This window comes from Microtus oregoni, unplaced genomic scaffold (assembly GCF_018167655.1).
Source record: "Microtus oregoni isolate MIOR12 unplaced genomic scaffold, Mior012 000099F_ref0000060, whole genome shotgun sequence".
Classification (NCBI taxonomy): Eukaryota; Metazoa; Chordata; class Mammalia; order Rodentia; family Cricetidae; genus Microtus; species Microtus oregoni.
In genome coordinates, this window is record NW_024544712.1 from 17,346 (window position 1) to 33,757 (window position 16,412).

A 16,412-nucleotide genomic window follows, 5' to 3' on the forward strand; every position below is an offset into this window, starting at 1 on the left:
TTTTGAAGGGGTGGTAGTTAAGACGGTGTCTCAGGTAGCCCAGGCTGGCCTGAAACTCGAATTCACTGAATTCACTGTGTAGCAGAAGATGACCTTGAACTCCTGACCCTCCTTTCTTCATCACTTGAGTGTTGAATTTATAAAGCTGCACTAAGCCTGGTTATGTTTTTTTTTTCTTGCCCACACCACATTCCTAGACCCAGGGCTTTAGGACAAGTTTCCTTCCACTGATGACAAGAAACGTACAATATGCATAAAGAAAGGGAAAAGCAAATGAACCCAACAATCTTCAGAACTTTTTTCAGACAGTTTGCAGAACTTTCACTGTGGGGCCATAGTTTCAATAAAAGTATACCATTGCGGCCAGGCGTTGGTGGCGCACGCCTTTAAGACCAGCACTTGGGAGGCAGAAGCAGGCAGATCTCTGTGAGTTCGAGGCCAGACTGGTCTACAGAGTTTAGTTCCAGGACAGGCACCAAAGTTACAGAGAACTCCTGTTTCGAAAAACCAAAAAAAAAAAAAAAGTATGCCATTATTTTTTACCAAATCTTAAAATCAGGGAGCTAAACAATAAACTGTAACATGTTTTTAATTTTTTTTTAAAACAATGACATGATTTGTGTTATGGGAGTATTTAAAAATAAAATATTATCATCATAGTAAAGATAAAAAGATTCTAAAGGTGATTTTAAAAAGTTCCCTTTTTAAAGAGAAAGGGGAAATTAGGGCAAAGTCGGTCCCGATGGGAAGCCATTCCCTCCTGTGAAAGAACTGCCTGCACTGTCCTCTTGCTGATGTGTTTAAAGATCTTGAACTTCTCTGCGTTCCTTGTTTTCTGGTAGCCGATTCCACTGCCACCTCCTCTCTTGTTAAGCTTGCCATCATGGCTGCTCACGTTCAGATCAATGAAAGGAGGACCTTAAAACCAAAAGGCAGAGCCACCTGAGGCCAATTGTTCACACTGAAGATCTGCTTGAGAGAGTGGGAATCGTAGGCTCATATGTAAGACATGTATGCTTTCTGGGCAGGCTTATGGAGAAAGTAGTTCTTTTCGATTAGCTTTTCCAGCTGAGACAGAACATCAGAAACTTTAGAACAGGAAAAATCAAATTGATTCAATGGAACCTTAAATTACATCAAGTAATGAAGGCAACCTAACTCCTCAGGGCACAGGATGAGCAGGGCCCTCTTCCACCCAGGCCCCTAGCTGTTCTATCCACATGACGAATGTATTCCTTGGGATCACTGCGAGGGTCATAATGAGCAATCCAGAACACTTCAGGGCAGCCCTCTGGCTGTCACATCTGCGCAGCAGTATCCCTGAATCTGTGTTACAGGACTGGAAGAACGTGGTTGCTTGCTTGTTTTGCTTTTGCCTTCCATGGATGGCCAAGACAGGCAAGCAATGTAGTTCAGTAGCTCATAGTGGTACTTCACAGACATACACGAGGAAAAGAACACCACTGCTTTCTTCTTCAGGTTCTTCGGTTTTATTTATTTATTATGTACACAGTGTTCAGCCTCCATGTTTTGCCTACAGGCCAGAAGAGGGCACCAGATCTCATTACAGATGGTTGTGAGCCACCACGTGGTTGCTGGGAATTGAACTCAGGACCTCCGGAAGAGCAGTCAGTGCTCTTAACCTCTGAGCCATCTCTCCAGCCCCCTTCAGGTTCTTCTTAAGGAATGTGAAGAGCAGAAGGAACCTCTTCTCAGAGGGACACACAACATATCCCTGCTCAAGTCCATCCACCATGACAACATCTTTATCGTCATCAACACCCACATACAATAGCTCTTTTTCAGAGAAACAAATTCTTGCGAAGTCTTCAACTTTTGGAGTTTGTGTGGCAGAAAAGAACATGGCTTGATGTACTGGCAAAAGTTTGATAATTTGCTTTAATGCTTCTTCAAATCCAACATCCAAGATACAATCAGCCTAATCAATAACAAGACCCTGGAGGTTCTTGTACATAAACCCTGGAGTATTCTGCATGTGGTCTAGAAGCAGGCCTAGGGTGGCCATGATTATAATGATGCCATGGTGATGTTGATGCCATGGTGATGTTGATGCCATGGTGATGTTGATGCCATGGTGATATTGATGCCATGGTGATGTTGATGCCATTGATGAGCTCCTGGGCTTCAGCAGACCTGTTACTGCACCCACGATCAGCCCATATGTGGGAACATGGTGTGTCATCAGTTTCTTAAGAACCCCAAAGCCAAAGGTCTACATGGCCAGTTCTCTGGTAGGAGAGAGAAGCAGGACTCCTGTTCCTTCCCTGCGCATGAACTTCAACTTGACAGTGAGCTCAGTCACAGGAATAAGGAAAGAGAGGGGTTTGCCACTGCCTGTTTTCATGGATACCAGAAGATCCCTGCCTTCCAGAAGTGGCCTGATACTTTCTTAGATTTCAGTCAAGCACTTGAAGCCCATTTCTTCTGCAGTCTTCAGAGCGTTTTCAGTGATGAGGTCAGACAAGGAAGCAAATGAGGGGTCCTCAAAAGTCCCTGTCAGTCCTAGGGGCCAGCTGCCCCACCCCACCCTACCCCTGTGACTTGGCTTCTCCACAACATCTTCTGCTTCCTCATGAGCCCCAGGGCTTTCTTCAGGCTTTGTTTTTTTTTTTTTTTTTTTTTTGGTGTCAAGCCTCATTTGTCGTTTTCCCCTTTTACTTCTTTTTCTTTTTTGGTTGTGAATCAGGAGATGGCATTGCTGTTGTTTCTCCACTGGTTAAAGTGGTAGATTTGGGGGATAGTTTCTAACCTTTTGAGTTTTCCACTGTCTCTTCAGGAACACCTCTGATGAAGGATGTCCTTTGTATATATGTTGCTTTTGTTGATTAAAGAATAAAGCTGTTTTGACCAATGGCTTAGCACAGTAAAGTCGGGCAGGAAATCTGAACAGAGATATATAGAGAGAGTAAGCAGGAAGATGCCACATAGCTGCTGAAGGAAAAGGACACCAGAATCCTGGCGATACACAGATTAATAGAAATGGGTTAATTCAAGATAATAAGAGCTAGCTAGGAATACGCTTGAGCCATTGGCCAAACAGTGTTGTAATTAATATAGTTTCTGTATGATTATTCAGGTCTGGGTGACTGGGAAATGAGTGAGTAACCTCCATTTACACACCTCCACTTTGTGCTTCTGCTGAACCCACGCTCACAGAAAAGTTACAGAATGTAACTTTTCCGACTTTCCCTTCTTTGGATACATCTCTATTTTGAGGTTGCAATAGGCTTGTATCTGATGCGTCTTGCAGCTTCAGGTTCCACTGCCACAGCCTGACATTCCACTTCTTGATCTCCTTGAGCAGAGGTTTCATCTGTGACATATTGCTGGGCCACACTAGCAAGCAGCACTGAGCAGTGGCTTGATGGAGGAAGGTCATTGGTTAAATAAAAAGAAACTGCTTGGCTCTCATTGGTTAGAAGATAGGTGGGAGGAGTAAACAGACAGAATGCTGGGAGGAAGAGGAAGTGAGCTCAGACTCCACAGCTCTCCTCTCGGGAGCAGACGCCTCAGAGAGATGCCATGCTCCCAGCTCCCAGGCAGACGCACGTGATGAAGCTCCGACCCAGGAGCCAGGAGCATTGTTACTACCTATATGTACATGTGCGTACACACACACACACACACACACACACACAGGTTGTATTGTAGCTATATCACCTGGGTTGGGTACCTCATGATCAGTACTCTGAAATTCACCAGTTGTTGGTTTCTATAATGGTCTACACCTCTGCCAAGGAAGCTTCCTTGATGAGGAGTGAGAGCTGCCCTTACCTGAGGCTATAAGATAAATATTTAGAATACAGTTGAGATTTATACTGACTTGGGAAAATGGCTGCAGCTGGCTCCACTCTAGGTTCATGAGTTTACAAGCCACAGGCCATTGACTAGGTTTACAGTACCAGGCACGAATTCCCTCCTACTGAGCGGGTCTTAAGGCCAATTAGATGGCCGGGCTGTGGTGGCACACACCTTTAATCCCAGCACTCGTGAGGTGGAGGCAGGCTGATCTCTGTGAGTTCCAGGCCAGCCTGGTCTACAAGAGCTAGTTCTAGGACAGGCTCCAAAGCTACACAGAGAAACCCTGTCTCAAAAAACAAACAAACAAAAGACCAATTAGATGACTGTTAATTACCCCCAAGACACAGTGCCACTATTGTACCCTTGAGGCTGTACCCTTGAGGATGTCTTGCCATGCTGCTCATTGTTACGGTTATAATCTTAATAGCTGGGTAAGATTGTTGATAGTCTTTCTGCCTTGGCAGTTTACAAGAATTCCCTTAGAGACTTTTCTGGAGAGACAAACAGACATATAGGCCTCATTAAGAAGCCCTCTTACACTGTGGTGTATGGCTTTGAGATGAACAAGGACTATGGTTATAGACACGCTAATAGGAACAGGAGCAAGCCCAGGAGGTCTCAATCCTACACAGAGAACTACAGACAAAAAAAAAAGACTGAAAGTGGAAGAAATGGTCTTCCCCAGGGGGGAGCAGGCACACACCACTGGAGTATCCAACACCAAGGTCAGCCCCAAAACATACATATAAGCACCGTTATACAGACTGAGCAGGTTGTATTGATATATTTAGGAATGTGTGTAAATACATACATGTGTGTAACAACAATTCATGAAAAAGAGGTCATGAATTTGAAAAAGAGCAAGGAAGGATATATGTCAGGGCTTGGAGGGAGGAAGGGAAGGGGAAAATGATGTCATTATATTATAGTCTCAAAAAATAAAAAAAAAATAATTTTTTAAAAAATTAAACATGCAATGAATTCAAAGTGCTTCTGGCCATGCTCGCACATGTTGCACTTAACACTAACATGTGCATTTTGCACTGCATAGGCCCTCATAGCACACACCAATGAGCACTGCCTGCAACACTCCGGCCCAGTCTGAAGACCATCATATATCACAAACTTCAGGGTTTCTACCATCCATAAAAAGTTGTTTGCTGCCGGGTATGGTGGCGCACACCTTTAATCCCAGCACCCAGGAGGCAGAGGCAGGTGGATCTGTGTGAGTTCGAGGCCAGCCTGGTCTACATGGGAAGACCCTGTCTCAAAGAAAAATGGTGGAGGGCTGGAGAGATGGCTCAGGGGTTAAGAGTACTGCTGTTCTTCCAGAGGACGTGGGTTCAATTCCCAGCACCTACATGGTAGCTCACAACTGCCTGTGGCTTTAGCTCCCTGGAAGCTGATACATTTACACCAATGCCCATAAAATAAAGTTAAAATAAATTTTTTAAAAAAAGAAGAAAATGGTTTGCTCTTATAGAAACGTAACGGTTTAAGTGCCGGAAACAAAAACTTAATATAATCCTACTGTCATTCTTCAATATGTTACAAATTAATAAATATATATGTGTGTGTGTGTGTGTGTGTGTGTGCATGTGAGAATTATGTTGTGTTAGAATGTTTGATTTAATTTTTTCTGTTTGAGTTGATGACTTGAGTTTCATTTAAAATCAAATCTCCCTGTGCCCTGGGGTCCAGGCCCCTTCTCCAGCAGCTGTAGCTGCGTTCTTCCATGGCCGCCAGCAACACCTGCAGTTGTGCCACTGGGAGTAAAGTGAATATGTCCTGGGCCCACTTTCTCCTGGGGCTGTACAACAGGCAGGCACAGAGAGGGAAGAGGAATCAAGAGAGTGGGCTATGGTAGCAAGCCATTCTACTGGCACCTGCACAGTAGGACAGAAACCAGGCAGTCGGTCCACCAGTGGCCAGAAGGCATACCTGGCTCTCACAAGCAAACCACACCACTCGTCCTGGCTTCAATTTCCCCATCTATTCAGTGGGTTAATCATGAGGAACTATGGGTAAAGGGCTAAACCTCCACCTTGGTACCGGCTCCGGCTCAGTAAGCACTGGGGACACCAGGCTCTGGGACAAGATGGGCAGACGGTGATCAAGAGTATGTGTTCTGGGTGAAGGAGCCACATTTCCTAGGTAAATGTAGCCACCATCTCTCATCAAAGCCTCGCTTCACAACAAAGGGAGACCATCACAGAAAACAACAACCGGATACAAGGGAGAGAACAAAGGAGTGTGCGGACCACAGCCCCTGTGGACACATCTACGTCACAACTCCTCCGTCTGTGACTCCAGGAACGGCATGGAAGAGCGGACTAAGAAAGAGCCAGAGGACTAGGAATAGAAACAAGACATGCTAACACTGAAGGGGAAAACCTCACTGGGTCCCACCCCTAGACAAAGAACTACAGGCAGCTGATGGCTACTGAGAGAGGGAGCATTAACCTCTTCTAGGTATGAGCCCCCTAAATGGTTATCCAATACAAAGAGGTCAGTCAGTCTTGAAACCATATAACACAAACAACAAAAACAGACTCAACAGGATCTCTCTCTCTCTCTCCCTCTCTCTCTCTCTCTCTCTCTCAGAAAACCTGAATATATTTTTCACTTATACATATATGTGTGTGTATATAATAAATATATTCAAGGAAAAAGAGGCTCTTGACTTGAGAGGTATGCAGAAAGGGTTTGAGGGAGAGTAACTGGGAAAGAATGGAGAGAAGAAAGGAAAGAGAAGTGATTTCACACTTGGGAAGCAGAGGCAAGCAGATCTCCATGAGTTTGAGGCTACCCTGATGTACATAGCTAGTTCCAGGACAGCCAGGGCTACAGAGAGAAACCCTGTATCAAAATCCAAAAGTGGGTAGTAAAAAAAGGCTCAGGCTTGGTGGCAGCACAGAAAAAGCTTTGGAGATGGATCATATGTGACATGTCCAGGGGAAATTTGGTGACTACAGAGTCACCATGAGTCTGTGACTTTCTCTTTGAAGCCCAAACCCCTTATCAAATGATAAGGAAAATAAGGCAGCACAAGACTCAGGCTACAGAGACCTGGTTGGCTCTTCAAGGTGAGAGGCTTCATCAGTGTAACGTTAGATCCTGAGGGGAATGGGGGCATCGATGAGGACAGCTGGGGAAAGCTGAGGAAAGCCTGGAATGTAGTGATGATGCTACTAATGCCACTTCCTTAGTTCTCACTCATACCAGGGACCTTCCACAAGGAACAGGGTATGGAGTACATGGGAACGCTGCTCTCTCTCTGCAACTTTTCTATGCGTCTAAAGGTTTTCAAAAAGAAAATAGAAAACGTATCTCTTATGGACTGGATCTCTCTGGCCAGCCAGCCTAACCTAACTGGTGAGCCCCAGGCCCTAGTGAGAGAACCTGTCTGGAAAAGCCAGATGGATGGATGGCTCCTGAGCGATGAGCAAGGTGACTGACCTCTGGCCTCCACATGTGCACACACGCACACACACATAAAATAAAACGTCATTTAAAAAAATCTATCTTTCTTAAATCTCACAAACATCAGTTCATAGATATAACAGCCCTACAAATGTATGCACCAAGCAACAGAACTGTAAAATATATGGAGTGAAAACTGAAAGAATTAAAAAGAAAATTATACAAATCTGCAGAAATCTGCAGTTAGACTGGAACATTCTTTTTTACATTCATTATGTGTACACACACACACACACCAGGACTTGTGCGTGAAGGCCAACTTCCTGGAAGTATGGCTTCTCTCCCTCCACTACACGTTCTCAAGTCGTCGGCCTGACCTCAGGCACCTTTACGGTTGAGCTCTCTCACCAGCCAGCGTGGACTATTCTAGCACACTCCTTTAACCATCGCTAAAATAATAAAACAATTACAAAGAATCACACATTTATATATGTGCTATATGTGCTATAGACGAACCTAGTACCCTACTGTCAATCAACAAGAAAGAATGAATGTAGGCTACTCCATCCAATAAGAGGAAAATATGCATTATTGGCAAGTACTAAAGGAGCAGCTAACAAAACAGGCCAGATCAAGACTCAGCAAAACCATATGCAAAAATTAATTCTATTTCTATATGCCAGCAGTGAAAAATGGAAACTAAATTTAAGCATAGTCTTTATTTCAGCTCAAAGAAGTTACTTAGAAATAAATCTAACAAAACATGTACAGGGTTTGTATGCTTTAAACTACAAAATGAGTTGGGTTGCGGTGGTGGCGAACGCCTTTAAATCCAGCACTTGGGAGGCAGAGGCAGGTAAATCTCTGCGAGTTCGAGGCCAGCCTGGTCTACAACGCAAGTTCCAGGACAACCAGGGCTACACAGAGACAGAGAAATTCTGCCCTCCCCAAAAAAAAAACCAAAAAAATTGATGCCAGACATTGATAAGTGCATGCCTATAACCCCATTACTTAAGAGGTTGAGTCAGAGGGATCACAAGTTTAAGGCTCATGCGCAGGACAGTGACAGTGACATAGTCTCAGGATACCCTAGGCTATATAACGAGACCTGGTCTTAAAAGACAAAAGTAGGGGCTGGAGAAATAGCTCAGAGGTTAAGAACATTGACTGCTCTTCCAAAGGTCTTGAGTTCCATTCCCAGCAACCACATGGTGGCTCACAACCATCTGTAATGAGATCCCATGGCCTCTTCTAACATTGTATGTGTAATAAATAAATAAATCTTTTAAAAAAAAGTAAACCATATTTTAAAATTACAAACTAAGCAGACCTGATGGTTTAGGCCTATAAGCCCAATGCCTCAAGAAACTGAGGCAGTGAAGTACAAACTGCCTAGGAAATTTACTAAGATCTCTCAAAAAAGGAAAAAAAAACAGACTGGCAGTGGTGGCGCTCACCTCTAATCCCAGCACTTGGGAGGCAGAAGCAGATGGACCTCTGTGAGTTCGAAGCCAGCCTGGTCTACATAGGGAGTTCCAGGACAGCCAGGGCTACTTAGTGAAACCCTGTCTCAAAATAAGAGAAAATAAAATTGATAACTGCTTAAAATGTAAGATATCTGTAAGTCATCTAGAATAGAGGCATGTAAGGCACATTTAAAGGTCACTGCATCTCTAAAGGGAAATGAAACTTGTAATTTGGGGACTAATTGTCACCTGGTAGAAGATGAAATGTTCCATTGTCCCTGGCTTATCAGCTAATTTCGACATCACCTTAGACGAATGTCATCTGTAATCCTATCAGACCTTAGGCCCATTGTCCTCTGTCTCACTGTGTGTGCTATCACTGGGTTGCTATGGATACAAGTCCCTCACTTTCCTGTGGGAGCGGGAAAAGAATAGGAAGCAGGCAGGAGTCTGGATCCAGACAAAAGGCAACAGCTGGCGCTCAGTACTCTCGCAGTGAAGCGTGAAGACACACCCGTGTCTTCGTAGCCTGCTCAGGCAGGCTTTCTGCACCAGTTGTCACAATCCTCCATCTTCTCAGACTAAATTCGGCTGGAGGAGGCAAATTGGTGGACAGGAAGGCTTGGGAAGCACTGACCTACAAAACCAACAGCTGAGGCTGTGGCAGTGTGGAGAATCTTGGGTCTGAAAAACGCCAACCACCCAAAACAACTACATTTATTTAGTGTTATTTCTACTCAAAGCTGAAATGCCTGGCAAGATTTTTCAGGAAGCAAGTAAGCCAATTTCAAAATGTATGTGAAATGCGGATAAATGAGATGTCCATAGGACCATCGAAAGACTACAACATATTTCCAGCTATCTAGAATGTTCCACGCTATGCAGGGCTGTGTTCACACAGAGGGATGTGCACATTGATGAGAACAATGAAGGCACCATAAGCCCTCGCCTATGACTGACACCAAGGAAACATAAACTGAGGCAGAGCTGTAAACTGCGTTTCAAGGGGGAAAGTGTGCCCTCCCAATAAGAGACTGGTGGGTTTGGAAACAGCAGTCACTGGTTCCAGGCATTTAAGGAAATATATGGGCAGCCATTAACTGACCATTAAGCTCACCACGGAAAACTTTCAATGGCCACGCATGACAAAGAATTTACAAAAATTAGTTCAAAATCCAGGGGGTAGTGACCTTTAATCCTAGCCCTCAGGAGGCAGAAGCAAGTGAATCTCTGAGTTCAAGGCCAGCCTGGTCTACAGAGTGAATTCCAGGACAGCCAATAAACCAGGCGGTGGCACCACATGCCTTTTATTCCAGCACTGGGGAGACACCTTTCACAATAGCCTCAAATATCTTGGGGTAACTCTAACCAAACAAATGAAAGACTTGTATAATAAAAACTTTAAGGCACTGAAGAAATAAATTTGTTGTTGTTTTATGAGGCAAGGCCCTTACTATCCTGGAACTCGCTCTGTAGCCCAGGCTAGCCTCGAACTCACAGAGATCCACCTGCCTCTGCCTCCTGAGTGCTGGGATTAAAGGCCTGCACCACCACTGCCCAGCTGAAGAAAGAAATTAAGAAGACATCAGAAGATGTATCCTCCCACCTCAAAAGATCTAGATTAAAAGTGGATCTTCCCACTTCAAATGATATAATTAAGAAAAAGGAATCCCTCCCCACAGGTATACCCAGATGATTTGGGTTAATTACAGATGTAGTCAAGTTGACAACCAAGAAAAGCTATCACGCCATAGATCAGAGCATCTTAAGCCTCATCAGAGAAGTTCCTTCCTGCAGCAGACGATAATTAACACAGGGACCCTCAAGTGGTCACCATGGAGACATTAAGAGACTGGAGTAACTAGCCTTAAACAGGACATGCATACATATCACACTATACCCCCTGTCCCCAAGCCTCGTGGATCTTGGAGGAAGTGGAAGCAGAAAGATTCTAAGAGCCATAGGTGTTGGATGGATAACATCAAAGGAAGCGGTGTGTTCCAGACACAACAAGGCAATTGCACATTTGACCTCAGAGTGACTGGAACAGCATGCATAAGACCTGCCCAAGTGTAAGCCAGATAAAATCCCAGAATGGGGATACAGAAGCAGGCACAAAATCCCCACCACTAGCTGGGGAGCTATTGGCATTTATTTGGAAGCTGCTGGGGGAGAGTCAGTTTTGTTTAACTATGTGACCTCTGGTAGGTTGACCACATGCCAGAGCAGGCATTGCTTCCAAGACTGCCAACACAAACTGAACTCAATAGCGAGAGGAAAAAGAAAAAAAGAAATTTCAAATGTGTGTGGGAAGGGAAGGGAAAGTGCAGAATGTGGTCATGGGAAGAGCTGGGGGAGGGGAGAAGAAAATGTTCAACATACATCGCATAAAATTCTCAAAAAATTAATTCAAATATTGTTAAGGGTGCGTGAGCCCAGAACTCGTGAGCTCTGAACTGCCCAGGCTGAAGTCCCTTGGACCTTGGTAACCTTCCTGCCCGCTGCTCCCCTCCAATGCTACACAGTAGCTACAACCACCCAAGGCCTCCTGCACCCTGTATGGCCTTGACCCACAGCCCTGCCGCCACCATACAGTCCCCAAGCTGGTATCCTCATGGGTCACATGGGACAGGTGAGGAGTTTGATCCTCAATGAGCGATTTACTTCAAAAAGCCAGACAAAGATACCTGGGAATTACATAAAGAGATGCACACCCTTGTTGGCTATGATCTGGTTCCTGAACCCAAAAACATTAATGATGCTTGCAGGTATGCAGACCAGTAAGGGATTTTGCTAGTATTAGCAGGAGCTAATAAGGAAATATACCCCTGTGCCATCCAGGAACTTAGATCAACTTTAAATGTACTGGAAAACTCCGTTGCAGAGGAACTGGACCTGCACAAAGTGTAAACTCCTCTTGATGGCTCCAAGGACTTGCTGTTATTGCTGCTTGGTTTAAACAGTTGCCTAGAAATGTTTTATTTCAACATTTTTTCCTTTGAGCTTCAAACTATGTAATAGTAACGTGAATTCTAATAAAGAGAAATGAGTTTGAACTGAAAAGAAAAGTATATGTTGTTGAATGGACTGGGGTTAAGAGCAAGACTTTTCTAGCGGACCTGGGTTTGATTCCCAGCACCCACTTGGTGGCTCACAACCTTCTGTAACTCCAGGTCCATGGGACCCAATGACGTCTTCTGGCCTCCATGGGCACTGCACAGACATACGTGCAGGCAAAACACCCAAACACATATAACAATAATAAAATAAAACTATTAATTTAATTTTTAAAGTAAATTATTGTTTAAAAGGCCAGGCAGTAGTGGCACACACCTTCAATCCCAGTGCTCTGTGAGTCTGAAGCCAGCCTGGTCTACAGAGCAAGTTCCATGACAGCCAAGGCTACACAAAGAAACCCTGTCTCAAAAAACAAAGGGGTGTGTGTGTGTGTGTGTGTGTGTGTGTGTTGTTTAAAAATAATAAAATAAGGAGAACTAGAGAGATGGCTCAGAAGTTAAGAGCACTGGCTACTCTTCCAGAGGTCCCAGGTTTGATCCCCAACAACCATAGTGACTCACAACCATCTATAACTCCAGGGGACCTGACACCCTCTTCTGGTCTCCACAGGCACCAAGAACATTAGTACACAAATATACATGCAAGCAGAGCACTCATACACATAAAATAACATAAACTAAATGTAATAATAACAACATGGGGGGGGACTGGCTCAGTCATTAAGACGTCTGGCTGCTCTTGCAGAGGACCAGAGTTCAGTTCCCAGCACAAACATGATGGTTTGCAGCCATCCATAACTCCAGGTCAGAGGATCCAACATCTTCTTCTGACATGTGTGAGCACCAGGCACAATGTGCAGGTGTGGTATACATGCATTCATCCAGGCAAAACACTCGTATGCCTAAAATTTAAAAATTCTCTTCAAAACATTTAAATGGTCATAATAATAACAAAATTAATGCAAAAGAAAGAGAAAGGGGAAGCGAAAGACAAGGGAAAAGAAAACAAAGATACAAATAAATGGAAAGGGGACTGGAGAGATGGCTCAGCAGTTAAGAGCATTGACTGCTCTTCCAGAGGCTCTGAGTTCAATTCCCAGCAACTACATGATGGCTCACAACCGTTTCAAAATGAGATCTGGTGCCTTCTTCTGGCCTTCAGGCATACATGCAGACTATTGTATACATAATAAATAAATCTTTAAAAAAACCAAATAAATGGAAAGACACCCATGTTCAGGCAGCACAGAAATTAGTATTGTTACAATGTCCATAGTACCCAAAGTAATCTACAAGTTTGATGTAATCACTATCAAAATTCTATTAAAAAATTCTAAAATTCAAAACACTCCTTAATAAAGCTGGAAGTATCAGATTTGTTAGTTTCAAACTTAATTGCATGCCTAATTAAAAGACAGCCTGGTACTGGCATAAATCCACACATCTAGCCCCATTCTGAACAAAATTGTTAAGAACAAACAAGGAGGAACAGACCGTTTCTTTGAAAACTGGTATTTCTCACTCAAGACATGAACTATTGACCTGTACCTTCTCTTCATTTGCCTAGCAAACTTTCCCTCACCCTTCAAGTCCTGGCTCAAAAGCTCACTCCTCCGTGAACCCTCTCCTTGCCAAATTAGGCCCTCTGTATCCCAGGCTACAAAGACTCTCTGCAGAAGCCTCTGTTGTAGCAACAACCATATTGGTATTTTCACTGTAGACCAAGAACGTGGGGGATGAAACTTGCCTTTTCATGCCTACCTAACTCTATGCTAGAATATATTTGCTGCTCAATAATTTTCTGTTGAAGAAAAAGAAATAAAATTTGCCAACTATATTAATAATATTTCTAATAAAGACATGTCAAGTCAAAATCACAATGGCATATCACATCACACGTTAGGGTGTATACTATAAAAACAGCAAGAGAAATCAGACATAGTGGCATACCCACCCATGTAATCCGACCGAGCAGAGTTAAGATTCTTTTTTTTTTTTTTTTGGTTTTTCGAGACAGGGTTTCTCTGTGGCTTTGGTTCCTGTCCTGGAACTAGCTCTGTAGACCAGGCTGGTCTCGAACTCACAGAGATCTGCCTGCCTCTGCCTCCCGAGTGCTGGGATTAAAGGCGTGCGCCACCATCGCCCAGCCAGAGTTAGGATTCTTAGGAGATTGAGATCAACCTGGCTGACATAGCAAGATCCTATCTCAAAACCAAGAATGAAAACAAAGTAAAAAGACAAGTTTTAGAAAGGATACGGAGAAAGAGGAGCTCTTTTGCAAACTAAGATTTATTCTTATTTTTAACATTTTGTTGTGTTGGGGCGAGTCCACATGATTGCAGGTGCCCGAGGAGGCCAGAAAAGGGCATCAGATCCCCTGGAGCAGTAGTGCTTTTGTTTCCCAATGGAAATTCTGGAAATAAATCTAAGGCCCTCTAAGCAATAGAGAAGAGGGGGCCGATCTTGACTTGTCCTGTAGTCAGACTGATGACTATCTTAAATGTCACCATAGAACCTTCACCCAGTAACTGATGAAAACAGAGGCAGAGACCTGCATCGGAGCACTGGACTGAGCTCCCAAAGTTCAGTTGAAGAGTGGGAGGAGTGAGAATATGAGCAAAAAGGTCAAGACCATGATGGGGGCAGCCACTGAAACAGTTTACCTGAGCTCACCAACTCCAGCAGGACAGGGAAGGAACAAGCATGGGACCAAACTGAATCCTCTGAATGTGGGTGACAGTTGCGTGACGGGGGCAGACTGAGGGGCCACTGGTAGTGGCACCAGGACTTATCCCTACTGCTTGTACTGGCATTTTGGGAACCTTTTCTCTTTGGATGGATATCTTGTTCAGCCTAGATAGAGTAGAGAGGGCCTTGGTCTTTCCTCAAAGCAATGTCCCTTACCCTCTCTGAGGAATGGATGGGGGTAGAGGGATTGAGAGGAGGGGAGGGAGAGGGTACTGTGATTAGTATGCAAAATAAAAAATTCTGTTTTCTTTTTTTTTAAAGATCTCTTAACTGTTGGACCATTTCTCCAGCCCAAGAAGGCTTCTTTGTTTTATCTTATTTTTGTTTTTTCCAGACAGTGTTTCTTTTTATAGCCCTGGCTATCCTGGAACTCGCTCTGTAGACCACCAAGCTGGCCTCAACTCAAAGATCCGCCTGCCTTTGCCTCCTAGAGCTCAGATTAAAGGCGTGTGCCACCACCACCCGACCTAAGAGGATCTCTTACACACTATTAGTGGGGATATTAATTAGTACAGCCATTACAGAAACAGTATGGTAGTTGCCTCAAAATTAAAAATAGAGCTCTCGTGAAAGGACTCAATCCCTCTTGGGTGGTGTTTGTCCAAAAGATATACTATCATTAAATTCAAGGCCAACTTGAGTTACGTGAGATCTTGTCTCAAAAAAAGTAAACAAAAGTACCTTAAACATATTATTTTTATCATTATCCTTCAAAATGCTGAAACATACATATAGCACCTTAGAAAGAAATGACAGGCTGCATACAGTGGCATATGCATGCCTTTAATTTGAGCTCTTAGGAGGGAAACGTAGGCAGATCACCGAGTTTGAGGCTAGACTCGCCTAGTGAGTTCCAGGCCAGCCAGGGGTACATAGGGAGACTCTGTCTCAAAAAATAAAGTTTTAAAAAAATTTGCAAGCAGTATGGATAAACTTTAAAGACATTATGCTAAGTGTAGTAAAATAGGCAAGTCACATAAGCACAAATGTCCCATGGTTCTGCATATGTGCGGTTATAATTCAGATTTACAGAAAAAACTAGAACTGTCTGCCGGGAAGAAACACAGGATCACTGTGTAATAACAGGTGCAGAGTTCTGGGTATATGAAATGAAGAGAACTCTAAAACTGACTGGTGATAATTTTACAATGTGAGCTATTGAAGTGTATACTTAAAACGATTAAGATAGTGATTTTTATGTCTATTTTACTACAACTTTTAAACTAAATCTGTCAATAGGGTTTTTCCTTTGAGTTAATTATATAAACACTGCTTATAAAGAATGAAAAGATAAACCACATACTGGAAATTTTTTCTTTACAAGGCATGTATCTGATAATTTGTATCCAGTGTGAACTCTTCCAAATAATAAACAAAGACAAGATGTACAGGGAGGTCTGGGGTATGGTTAATGGTAGAGTATTTGGGTAGCATGCAAGATCATCCTAGGTTTGATACTCAGCACTGCAAATAGATGATCAAACAACAGATCTGAACACTTGGACAAAGAGAAATGGATGGAAAATGCATAGATGAAAGTAGGATCAAACCATTAGTAGTTAGGAAATACAAATTAAAAGCACAATGAGACACTACTGAATGCCTATCAGGATACCAACAACAGAATTAGAGATGACAGCTCAAGTCGTAAAGCATTTGATTCGCATGTGTAAGGTGTTAGGTCCTATCCACAGCTGGGGAGGGGCAAACAGTCAAGTGCTAGAGGATGCAGATCTGAACCCTTTATGTCCTGATGGGAGAGGAATGGTAATGCCATGCTGGAAATGGTTTAGCAAAGACACACAGAAAAATGGAATAGAGGGTCCAGAAATAAACCCACGCACCTAATCTTTAACAAAGTTGTCGAAACATAACTGGAGAAAAGACAGTGTTTTCAAAACATGGTACTGACAGTAGCCTGCAGAATGAACCAGGA

The 16,412-nt window shown here is 43.4% G+C and overlaps 1 pseudogene; it reads right to left on the reverse strand.

The window, feature by feature from the left end:
- Window positions 1–781: 781 nt before the first annotated feature.
- LOC121443058 lies at window positions 782–3,343 on the reverse strand (annotated as a pseudogene).
- Window positions 3,344–16,412: the final 13,069 nt, after the last annotated feature.